The sequence below is a fragment of the Dermacentor albipictus genome, unplaced genomic scaffold, assembly GCF_038994185.2.
Source record: "Dermacentor albipictus isolate Rhodes 1998 colony unplaced genomic scaffold, USDA_Dalb.pri_finalv2 scaffold_17, whole genome shotgun sequence".
Classification (NCBI taxonomy): domain Eukaryota; kingdom Metazoa; phylum Arthropoda; class Arachnida; order Ixodida; family Ixodidae; genus Dermacentor; species Dermacentor albipictus.
In genome coordinates, this window is record NW_027225571.1 from 1,757,537 (window position 1) to 1,769,792 (window position 12,256).

General features: G+C 43.0%; 1 long non-coding RNA gene across 1 annotated transcript; it reads right to left on the reverse strand.

Moving 5' to 3' along the window:
* Positions 1–2,899: 2,899 nt before the first annotated feature.
* On the reverse strand, positions 2,900–9,778 carry LOC135897838 (uncharacterized). The gene is made up of 4 exons (XR_011509631.1): positions 9,631–9,778; positions 8,667–8,765; positions 7,597–7,724; positions 2,900–5,562 (listed from the first exon to the last, which is right to left on the reverse strand). It is a non-coding gene; the product is annotated as an uncharacterized lncRNA (long non-coding RNA).
* Between the last annotated feature and the right edge of the window lie 2,478 nt (positions 9,779–12,256).

Below are 12,256 nucleotides of genomic sequence, written 5' to 3' on the forward strand. Positions count from 1 at the left end.
GCAAGTTGGATGTGGCTATTGTATGTCGGTCAAACTGGTGCAAGAAAATGCGGGTCCGAGCGTGAAAGAATCCCGCAAATGCCGTCAAAAATTGCCGCGCGACTGGCCGCTCGAGGCATTTTGCGTGTATTCGCGGGCCTCTTTCAACCTCGGAAAAACACTTTTACTTAGCACGTACTGAGCAACAGAAAGCTGTATCGGGAGTTTTTCACGTCGCTCTACAATTTTCTCATAGACACTTTTCATCTAACTATATTATTTGCGAAGTTTATTAATTAAGAAGCATTCTCTAATTAGGCGGAATGAAAGAAGTGCTTTGAATTTCTCCAAGCTACGGCGAACAACACTACCTTGGTTCTGTCCACTTACGTGGCATTCTCATCTTTTTAAACCCTGGCTAAAGTTAGCTGGGACACCCTGTATAGTCGCGGCGCGTCTATTACACAGCAGTATGCCGTATGCAGCCTCCGTGCGTGTCACGTCACTCACCCACTACAAATGGTCATTGGCAATCAGCATAGTAAGAAACCTGAAGTGGCATTCACTTGTGAGGTGGCAACCTTACTGGGCAAGCCATCGATTCCCAGAGCTTTGTTGGGCCCACAATGGGCCACATTTATTTTTTTGTCAAACCGCATAGTGCAACCAACATGTGTAATACATCTGTTTTGACACAATGAACAGGAAGTGTATATTCAATAGTCACACTTTCCCGCTTATAGTCGCATCAAGTGGAGCAAGCACGAAGATCGCAAAATACGCCATGAAAGCGGCTAGATGCTTAATGAGAGAAGATAAAATTCTGGCATAATCAATTGAAGACAACCAATGTTCCAGTAGGACAAGAAGCGCTGAATACTGTTCATTTAGATATCTTTTTAAGACCTCTAACAGTAACGCATGATTATTATCTTTAGCTTTACAATTGCAAGACCTGCAGTGCCTCTTCTCACTCACAAGAAGCTTGTATGGCATGAAAACAAGCGCTCAACATCGTTAGACTTGAATGGTTTCGTATTTTTGAGGGCACCATGATCTCTGGGATTCTGAAGTTTTCCTCTGTGAGAACCTCAATTTTTTGCAGCTTGAAAAGCTTATTTCTTGTTTACCGCAGACTGCAATTCTGCACAAACATTTTCGGCAACTGCGTAATTCAATACACATTGGATGCATTAAACTTGTGCTATGGTGTGGTAGGCGTGTCGTGACTAGTGAACTGTTCGCAAGAACTGTTCAGTTAGTGTTTTTTTCTATATAACTGTAACGTTATCACCTGCAATATTTTTGTTTAGCACAGCAGTGTGCATCTCCTTACATAAGCTTCTTTAAATAAAACAAAAAGCAGCGCGCGCGGCAAAGCTTAGATGAACTGCCATAGACTACTTTTCTCTGTACAACCACGAAAGAGCGATGGCGTTGAGATATGGTACCGCATAACTGCAGTCCGCAGTGGTTCCAGCGAACTTTGTACACTTCAGGTTAAAATATGCACAATATGTTCTAAAGTTACCACTCTTTGCAATCTGCAGCCTCCCCCAAAATGGTCTGCATTTCTCTCTCAGATCCCCGCCTGCCGAGTAACGGAAAGTTATTCACTGTCGATGAAACAGACATTTCGATTTATTTTTTTCTTTACCATTGCCAACCACTGTCAGGCAGATATTGAGAGACCTTGAAAAGATCAATAGGCATTGCAACTCAAGCCCTTATTTGCTAGGTCACATTTCCCAATGCATTTCCGTTAGCACCAGCGTCTGCCCATGCTGCTATAGGCCTTGTGGACGGAAGAATCTGCTTTCGAAGCAGACTGAGCCTACCAAAAAAGCGTTTTCAGGCACGAAAAATTTAAATAGGCATATATAGGCAGAGATGACCGAAAAAGGCAATTATGGGGACTATAAACGTCAGCGCTAAACCTCTTCTTAACCCATAATTTGAGCTCATACGGCAAAGGGGTGGGGCACTGGCACGCGGGAAAAAAATAGGTATTTGCCTATGCGATCCATCTCGCCCCGTGCGTCGAATGCTGTGGGTGCGACTGAAAGCGTGCGAGGGTGAGCAGAGAATGATGGTGGCTTTGTGCGCGTCATCTTCCCACCCGCCCAATTTTGGAAGTCATGTAATCAAGCGTTGCCAAGTGAAGGGGGAGGTGAGCGTGTGCCTTTATCCTTTAGCCCGGCCGTCGCTACGCTTTCTACTCGCCTTCTCTTATATATGACCTGCGGCGGGTGCAAACATTGAGCGAGTCTAGCTGGTTCGTGGCTTCCTGTACGCAGACTTTCCGTGCGCCAAGTGCTGGATGTCACGTACACACTAAACATTTTAACACCCTTAAGGGTGTAAATCAGTTTGTCGCCAGACGAACACCCTAAGGCTGCTGTTGTCTACACCCTACAGTTGAGGTGCCACTATAGCACCCTAAAGGAAGGGTGTCCAGCAAAATAAATTTAGGGTGTAAGGGTGCTCGTCCAAATTAACACCCATCTGTGTGGGTGTTGGAAGGGTGTACACCCTTTTATTTCTAGCGTGTATGGAAGGCAGATTCGGCAGTACACGCCTTCAATTACTACTATGTACAGCGATCCATGCGCAACTCTTGCGTGTGCCAGAAGGTTCAAGTTCGGCTACCAAATGCACTGTCGAACAGCCGGCCTTGAAGCTTCGATGGGCATACACAACACCTATACGTGTGGATCACATTACATATTAGTAATTCATGGTGTATATTGGAAAACCTGTCTTCGCTGCACAAATACAACCTAGCAAACTTGACACTTTTGAGCATGTATATCAACACCAAGGTTATCACGATTTCCATATCCAAATAGCATGCAACACAGACTGGTAAGATATATGCTGCATTTTCAAGAAAACGCAAATATATTTATTGTATGCTGCAATTCAGAGTACAACATATACATAAATCACATGAAATATAAACATGCACAATCACCAAACACATCGGTAAGTACTAGAACATGTACATTCCCCACAAAGGTACCTAAAATATATGTATTGATCAAATCTGTTATTAGAGAAGAAACTATGTATAGCGGCAACGAAAGAGCCTGGGTTGATTCGCAGTGTTTTGGGCCACATAAAGGACTAAATTTTTAATATTAGGCTCCAGTGAACGAAAATTCCAGTTTTGATGCCTTAAAAAAAGGAATATTGCAAAGGTGAATTAGGGAAGCAATTGAAATGCAGAGCAAACGCACAAGAAAGACACCTGTTATTGTGTACACTAATGTAATCACAAAGCATTATGAAAAGCTTGGAAAGTCGATGTAAAGCATAACTGGCCAACATTTTTCAGACTGAAACAATACTTTCCTAGCATCGAATGCTTTAGGTGAGGTTTATGCCAGGAGCCTTATTGCTGAATTTCTATTTCCAACAAGATTACTTGAGCACAAAAGATACGTAGAATTTTTTAGTGCCTACATAGTTTGTCCTCTTTTGTGAAACGAGAGTTCTCAGGGCTAAAGGTGCTGTGTAGCGGTTTTTTTAACTAGAATACAAGTTTCTATAAATTTTTGTTTTGTAACTCTAAGGCACTGGTACATATATAATATGTAGTTTGAAAATAGGTTCTTTTCTTACTATAAATCAAAAGAGTGCATATTCCACATCTACTAGTGCCTGGGTGCAAAGTGCAGTAGGAGGCCTGATAAAAACAAACCACTGTTTTAACGATTTTGCTGAGCACAAAATGTGGACAGTGTTTTAAAATGCATAGTAAATTTCTAAATTATTTGCACTTAGATGCAGTAATTCAAGATTAGGGCGTGCTATAGCATGTGAGCATGTAAATTAGCAAATATGGTTTAATAAATTAGCCATACTCTGGTTACTAAAAGAACACAGGCATAGGCAGTCATGCAAAAGTTCAAGTTAAACATCACACTGTTAACATTTGCCAGCAAGTGGTCGTATCAAACATTATAATTATACTGAACAAGGGTAGTTTCTTGGGATAGTTTGCAATTAATGAGATAAAATTACGTACAGCTTGAATGACAAGAACTGCAAGAGATGACAGACTGCGCTGACTTCCAACAACATTTAATTACGTTGCCACATCATGTGTATTTGCACAAAAGTGGGCATGCGCAGAATATGAGTCACAAGGGGTGTCTAACAGCAAGTGACTGTACTAAGAACATCGTCCTTTGAAAAAAAATAAACGTTAGAATTTCTATCTGTTGAGATACAAGACTTCACTAGGGGTCAGCACGATAGAGGGGTCACTAACGCACACACTAACCAGTTTTCTAGTGAAATCTGCTTCTATAGTTTCCCGGATGACCTGTGTCTCGCTAAAGCTTCCGTACCTTCAAAGAGGGGCACGCAGCCGCAGTCCCAGCAATGGATGCCGAAGTGGCCTTGAACAGTGTTATGGACGTTGTTATCGGGCTCTCCTAAATGATTGTTTAGGCGCCTGCCTATCTGTCCAACAAAGTCAAATGAGATATTGTAAAGCTTTGCCTCTTTAACAGCCTCAATAAATCTTGCTCACACGAGATGCAACATAGCATTGCTGCACAGGCTGATTACCTTTCTTGGGTTGGCTACCCTTTGGCCTTAATTTCAGCCATAGCGGAACAGCTTCTGAAGTGCACAAAACAGGATGAGCGCGCTCGGTCAAGGAACCAGCCGGTTGAAAGACACAGGTTTGCAGTGCTACCGTATGTTCATGATGTCTCCCATAGGCTAAAAAAGATTAGGGAACCGGCAGAAATCACAGTCCTTTTCTCAGCCCCGGAAAAGCTGGCAAGGCTCTGTAAGTGTGTAAACGCGCCTAAATCACGTCAGAGTTGTTGCTCTGCCGGGCACAGAAAACGTTTTGCGATGTGTGCAACGAATGTGGTTTCCCAAATTCCCATTTTGAGGCAGTAAATATATTGGACAGATAGGCAGGCGCCTAAATGATCGTTTAAGAGAGCACTATAACAACGTCAATAACACTGTTCAAGGCCACTTAGGCATTCATTGCCGGGACTGCGGCTGCATGCCCCTCTTTAAGATACGGAAGTTTTAGCGAGACACAGCTCACCCGGTAAATTATTGAAGCCGATTTCACCAGAAAACTGGGTAGTGTGTGCGTTAGTGCCCCCTCTATCACGCTGACCCCTAGTGAAATTTTGTATCTAAACAGATAGAAATTGTGATGTTTTTTTTTTCAAGTGACCATGTTTTTACGACTTGCTGTTAGAACACCCCTTGTGACTGGCTTTCATTTTCTGCGCATGACCCCTTTGTGTATACACACACGATGTGGCAACGCAATAAAATATTGTTGAAAGTCAGTGGAGTGTGTCTCTCGCAGTCCTTGTCCTTCACGCTGTACGTCATTTTTTATACTGAACAGCCAATATTGATTAAAAATTAGAAAAATATAGTACACATCTGAGCTGCAATAATGCAAGTGATGCAGCAAATGGCCTTTAGCTTTCCAAAAGAAAAAGAAATGTTCACGGTTAACCACGAGGTGCAGGGACTCCATTCTCTGAGCATCTTGACCAATAAATTCAGCGCATGGCATTGCTGGAATCTTGCATCCTGCATTAGCAAAATAAGAAGAGAATCATGAGAATTCAGTCCGTGCAATTACACATGTACTTTGTGGAAAATTTGATAAAGCAACAAGCTCGTCAAAGTAACAAACTTAATTAATGGGCAGAATGCACCACTCAGGCAACTGGGCAAGACAGTGAAAGGTAGGAGAAGTTTCTATTTTGCAAATTAAGGAATTGCATGTTACTGTGAATGCTAAACCACTATGTCATTGTGAACACAAGGCACATACAGCAGCAAAAACATAAATTTACAGTAGCCTTTTCACCATAGAAAATAAGAATGAATAAAGTTTAAAGACTACCAATGACATCTCTCAACAACAAACATTTGTCCAAGAGTGTGTATGTCACCTTAATACAAAATTGACATTATGAAATCTGCAATATAACTGCATTACACTTTAGAAGTACTGCAGGTGAGAAGCTTACGGGATATGGCACATTAAGAGTGAAATGCACAAGGCATTAAAAATGACTGTTTTTACACAACATTATTACACTAGGAGACAAAGAGAACTGTTTTACAGAGAGTGCACACAAAACGAAAATGAGGGAATCCCCACTGGCATTCTCATTTGCCCTGCAATACATGCATCCAGCCCAACAATATCCAACTTTCCAATGCAGTTTATTACACTTTCTGCATCCTAAAATTTATCGTGTATTTCTTATTTACTAATTTAGTAAGAATGGGCATTTTGGCATACTTTCCTCGAAAATTTAGCATGTGTTGTCAACTATTTTTCTTAGAGCACGCCCCCTTCTTTCAATGGGTTAGCTTGGCAATGCACTGACAAGTAGTATTCCCTTATTTAAACTTATGATCCTTCCTCATGCTCCCACTTCATGCTCTAAACTGTGAAGCCACTCCGATGCAGTTTATGTTAATCTGTGACTATTTACATGGTCCTTCTTTCTGTAGCCTCTCAACTAGAGCCTGAAATTTCTTGTCTCCTAGAACAATCGTCATATTGCACGGTTACCCCTCATAGGGGGGGGGGGGGGTACTGCATATGAGTTTTCACATATTCAATGAACCTCAGAGACACAACCATTTCTCATCCTGTGTTGCTACTACCCGCATGAGTCACAATGGTTGTATATTGGCTACCTGCCCTCTCTCGCTTAAAAGTACATTTTGCATGTGGAAAATAACCACAAGCATCACATTTCATTGAATGAGTGCTCCTGTGCATGTTTTTTTTTCCGTCCTGTAATGGCTAAGTTCAACATGGTCAAGTTGTTTGAAAACTGTCTAGTCTCAACCAATACTTTGTGTAGTTTCAAAATTATGATACATTCATTTTTCAAAACTTGTCCCAAATTAAGCATGAGACATTTTCATGATGCAAATGAGGTAAGGTTGTGCTCAGAGACTATGATAGGCCTGCTATATCCTGCAAAACTATGTGAAATGAAATATGCTTGCAATTTTCGTGAGCAACTAGCTCAGTACAATTAGGCACATTACCTGCGGAAACGTTTGTTTAACGCTCCCGAGAGGTCCTGGTTTCTTGTAATTTCTTCAAATCCCTTGCAGTCTAGATTGCAATCCGGTGCATTTTGATTTTGATACTGTATTCAAAATTAGATCAGCTGAAATTTTAAGGTTTTGATAATTATATGGGAATAAATTAAAGGTAGAAGAGTGTAATGCAATGAGCAAATAACAAGCTCATTGCAGAGAGTAAACAAATATTTCTTTCCTGCAAATAAATTGGTAGCACGAAGGTCACACGAAATTAGCAGTGAATGCACAATAAAGAATATGATGCTACAATGCCCCGGCATTCTGTGAATATTCTTGCACAAAGAAAATCCTCATTATAAAAGACCATCAAGAAAATGCAAATGCATACTTTGGATCAGCAGTCATACCTACAGTATGCACTGTACCATCGGCAATATTTACAACCACAGACAACTGCACATCATATCAAGCTTAGGCGGCCAAGGAGCCTGAGTTTTAAATTATAACTGGACTTATTATATTACCTACACAACTATATCTACTTACAATGTTGTCTTCTCAACCGCTTTCAAGAAGACATTAACCATCTGTCTGAAGGCGAACGCAAGTGGCTTGCTCTTGATGGGGGGCGCCAAGGCTGGGCATTGTGAAATTGCTGCTACCATCTGCATGACCTGCGAGAAACGACGCTCTAAGTACAGGATAAACAAATGCTATTAGAGCAAAAGACAAGATCATTGGCAATGAGCCTCCTTTTGGTTTACACGAGAAAAGCCAAGAATATGGACTTCGTGCTGCTTACTGAAGAAGAAGCAAGCCTCCTTCCAGTTGTTGCAGTCATGCATTAAGATTGTCACACAGCTGCATGCTTGTATGCTGCTGTCGCCAGTATGCTTTGAAGTTTATTATTTCAAGTTAAATTGATTATTGTGTTTTCTTGCCAATTCTGGGCAAACAGACCAGCAATGAAATAGCTCACTTACACACATACTCCCTTTTGAGGAGAGAATTCATCACACGCAAGCATGCATGGGCGCACTCACACACACGCATGCTTCTACCACATGAGCAGCTTCCTGTGCTTGACACACACATTTTTTTATCCTGTGTCACTCCTACTGCTAAGGCATAAAAAATACTTTGTGTTACCAACCCCAAACTCCTCAACCTACACCTCCAGCCACTTTCTCGAGAGCCAGGACAAGCCTTCTAGCTTCCCCAGTGCTCCAAACTGTAGTTACGAGTTTCAATATGGCTATAGGCGACAGCTCTCGAAGGGCATGCAAATTACCCGGAGACCTAAAGCTTGTATATGATACCTCTAAAGCACAACACTTCAAATTTTCAAAATTCATTAAAGCTCCTGAAGACAATTGCTATATACGTAGAACGTCTCGAATAACCTGCCGCTAACAATTTCAGCGGTTGTCTGCATCAAAAGAAATGTGGGCTAATGGGAAATCCACGTCTTTAAGATCGGAATTATTGTAATGGCGAAACACACTACCAGATTTCTTAATCATTTATTTATGCTCTGGATGTAACGTTCCTTTCACAATAAAAAACAAGGATATCGATTCATCAGGGCATGGGAGGAAAAAGGACGAAGCGTATACTTGGCGCCTTCCCACTGGTCCTCCCGAGAAACGGCGCCTCATACAGCAGTTGTCCAGGGTGGCTTGAAACCAAACTCGGCTTTCAGGCGGGAACACTCGCTGCACCAAATCGGAAGAGTTTTATTGCGAGTAAAACTCTACCGGCCTCATGCAATACATACGCACGCACACAAAACGCACCCACACGCACACACAAGTATACGCACTCTCCAAGCGCAGACACAAAAGCGCGCACGCGCACATTGATGAACACAAACAAGCACACATACATGCATGCAGGCAGACACGCTAACACGTGCACGCACACACAGCGACCCACAGACAACACACTCACAAAACACGTACGCACTATACACGCGCAAACACGCCGGCCCATACAAACCGGCATGTACTGAACGCACGCACACACACACACACACACACAGCGAGCCGAGCGCACGTACGCACACACACACACACAAAGCGAGCTGAGCTGAGCGCACACACAAATCAAGCCGAGCGCGAGCACGCGCACACGCACAGACAAAGCGAGCCGGAAAAATGCTGAAGGCGTCCGGCAAGCAGCAACAGCAGCACGCAACCGCATCAGGGAGAACCAATACCGCGCCGGTTCCTTCGAAAGGTGGCTAAGCCAGTCCTTTTTCTACGCGACGCAAAAGTGGTCGACCACATTTAACTGAAGTGCGAACGACCGTATTACAAGCAGCCGCGCCGAACGCACAAGAGAATCACATCAATGAACGTTCAAGCGCTGAGAAACAAAGCGTAACTATGCAGGCGCACCACACCCGATGTAGATTTGACAAACATTAGTCACACGGGACGTGATCGAGGTAGTTAACTTGCCCTAGTAGGAGTGCAGCTGCTCTTGCTCTTACATTAGCGAATTATGAATTGTGCTACGAGATCACAGTGAGATATTTCTAAAGCGAACAAAACAAATACCAAATATACGGGCACTTGCCTGAAAGTTTCCATCATGCCAGTACTACCGACCGGGCACGTTGCAACTTCTCGTTTCAGCCTTCGTGGATCCATCTTCCAGTGCGTACGAACGCTTCGCTTTGAAGTGGGGCACGAGTAATACACAAAGCATGGGCCACATCTTTTTCTACCCCGCGCGCAAAACTAATCACACGTGTAAAATGACTTCGCACAGCGCGCGACGCGAACGCACGCGAAAACGAGCATAATGGCGCAGCTTCCGCCTTCCCGTCCTGCCACACGCCGAAGTGATGGTACAGCGTCGGCCGTCACTTCCGGTCGCTTTTCATTGGGCATGGGGCGGCCGCGCAAATTGAACGTTTATTCTGACAGGTTTGCTTGCTCGCATGGCCGCCTGTTTGCTGCTGCTTCGTTGTGGTCTCTAACTAGAGTGGTGAGGCGGGTAGTTGCTACTACGTTTCATGCCGGGCATTTTATTTTGGGGTGGGGGGTGCAGTCTGTGCTGCATCACTGAGGGTACAGTACACAAATCGGGACCGTGAGCGAGACGATCGGCGCTCTTCTGCTGGTGCGATTAGATTATTCGCTGCGTCCGAACGAAGCAACTTTGCGAGGTCACAGCGTAGTTTCAGCGATATCATGGCTCGATAAAGACGCTCACATCTTGGTCGTGCGACAGCGACGCGTAAACTTTCATGAGGAGACTGAAGACTGCGTTTGCAAGTGCGTATGCTCTGGATAAGAAATTACAGCTTTGACGACACCAGCCCTTAATATATAGGCTCTGCCTTACAAGCTGTATTTGAGGACTTAGAAAGCACTTAGAAAGCAGATCAGTAGCTTAGTAAACCTCTGAATGAATTAGGCAAGGTACGTGGAAATTCGGGTTTGAGAACTTCCAACGTGATCTCGCCTCTATAAGTCTTCTTTATGGATTCACCATGCAAATTGTACGTTGATGCCATTGTACAGCAGAGGCTCGTCCAACAGCACGTCCCTGTTTGTTCAGCAATGTATCCAAACAGCTTCTTCCATTTCACTACTCTTTGTTGGGCTATTAAGGGCACCGAAATATTAGTGCAGAATTGCGCAAGTTGCTCTCGTGCTTTCGCTCTGCTACTGCAGTTTTTCTAGAAGTGTTTAATTGCTTGTTAATATTCCTGTGAGCACGAAAAATAATGATAATGGAATTGTAAGTGAAAGGGCGTTCTTTTTCTGGATGATACATTTTTGGAGGGGCCGTCATGCCAGTAACATCAGAATCCTTGAAGAAATATCGACAGTCACTTAGGAATGGGAAAACTTAATCGCTTCACGCATCTACACTTGAAATTGTCACGTGACCATGACACGTTAGTTCATACATTGTCACGTGTTCTTCACAATTCTACCTTAATGTCCCGTAATCCACCATGCTATAGTTTGTACGAACCTTAATGCAATTTATTCCACCATTATTCACATTATTTCGCATTATTTACCCATAATTGCTCATACTTAACGTTGTTGTATTTACTACCTTCTGTATCACTACTGAGGTCATACAAGACGGTGATGACTTCACATTTTATTTATTTATTATATACATTCAAGGCCTAGTAGGCACAACAGAAAGAAGTGGTGAAAATATGCAATAATTGCAATGCAGCGCAAAAATAGAAAATCAAACCATAAGATAACTTGAACGGCGACCTTGAATCAGTGGTGTCACAAATTGAGACTGTGGAGGCGGGAAGGCGGTTGCATTCAGTGGCTGTTCTTGGCAAAAAGGAAGAATGGCACATCAATTTTGTGTTGATGGTCGATGCGAGACGAGAACTTCGTGTGGTAAAAAGATTTTCTTCACGAGAAGGGTTAAATTAGCATATTCTATGAAAAAGACAGAGACGAAAGTATTTGCGACGTAACCAAAGGTCAGGTTCACCTAGTGTTCTTTTCATGGACGTGACGCTAGAATGAAGTGAATAATTTGAGAGAATAAAACGGGCGGCGCGGTTCTGAATGCTTTCTGAATGCTTTCAAGGGAAATGACAAGATTGGCATGAGCAGGGTCCCGTATGGATTGTTGTTGCGGAGAACGCCACCTTTCCTACCTGAAAGGCCATGAAACGCTTTCGCATTAAAAATGCAATACATACACACATTGCTCAATGCATGGACGTGTACACGTTACTCAGATTTATGCATCAATACGTTCAACACCCTTCAGGCATCGATTTAACACCCTTCTTTGAGCAAAGTCACACCTTATGTGTGGTATCCACCCTTGTGATAGGGTGCTTTGGCCGAAAAGGGTGCTAGAAGGGTGTGAGCATAGCTGTAAATGCCGAAAGCACCCCTATTAACACCCATAAGGGTGTAAAAATGTTTAGTGTGTAGTACCAAGTTGTGGATACGCGTTGAAGCGAAAGGCAGCAAAATCGTTTGCTCCCCCCTGCCTGCGCTCTTCATCACGCCAGCGTTGCGACAGCGAGGGTTCTTGGTCATTGATTGAGATTGGTTTATGTTTGCCATTGCAAGCGAGACATCATGCTTGTTAATTTATTTAGTAAGGTAATGTTAACTAACTGATAAGGGAACTTATACGGCCGATGAAACTCCGAACCTTACTTTGTATAGCTGCCTAATACTTTCGTATCGCAATC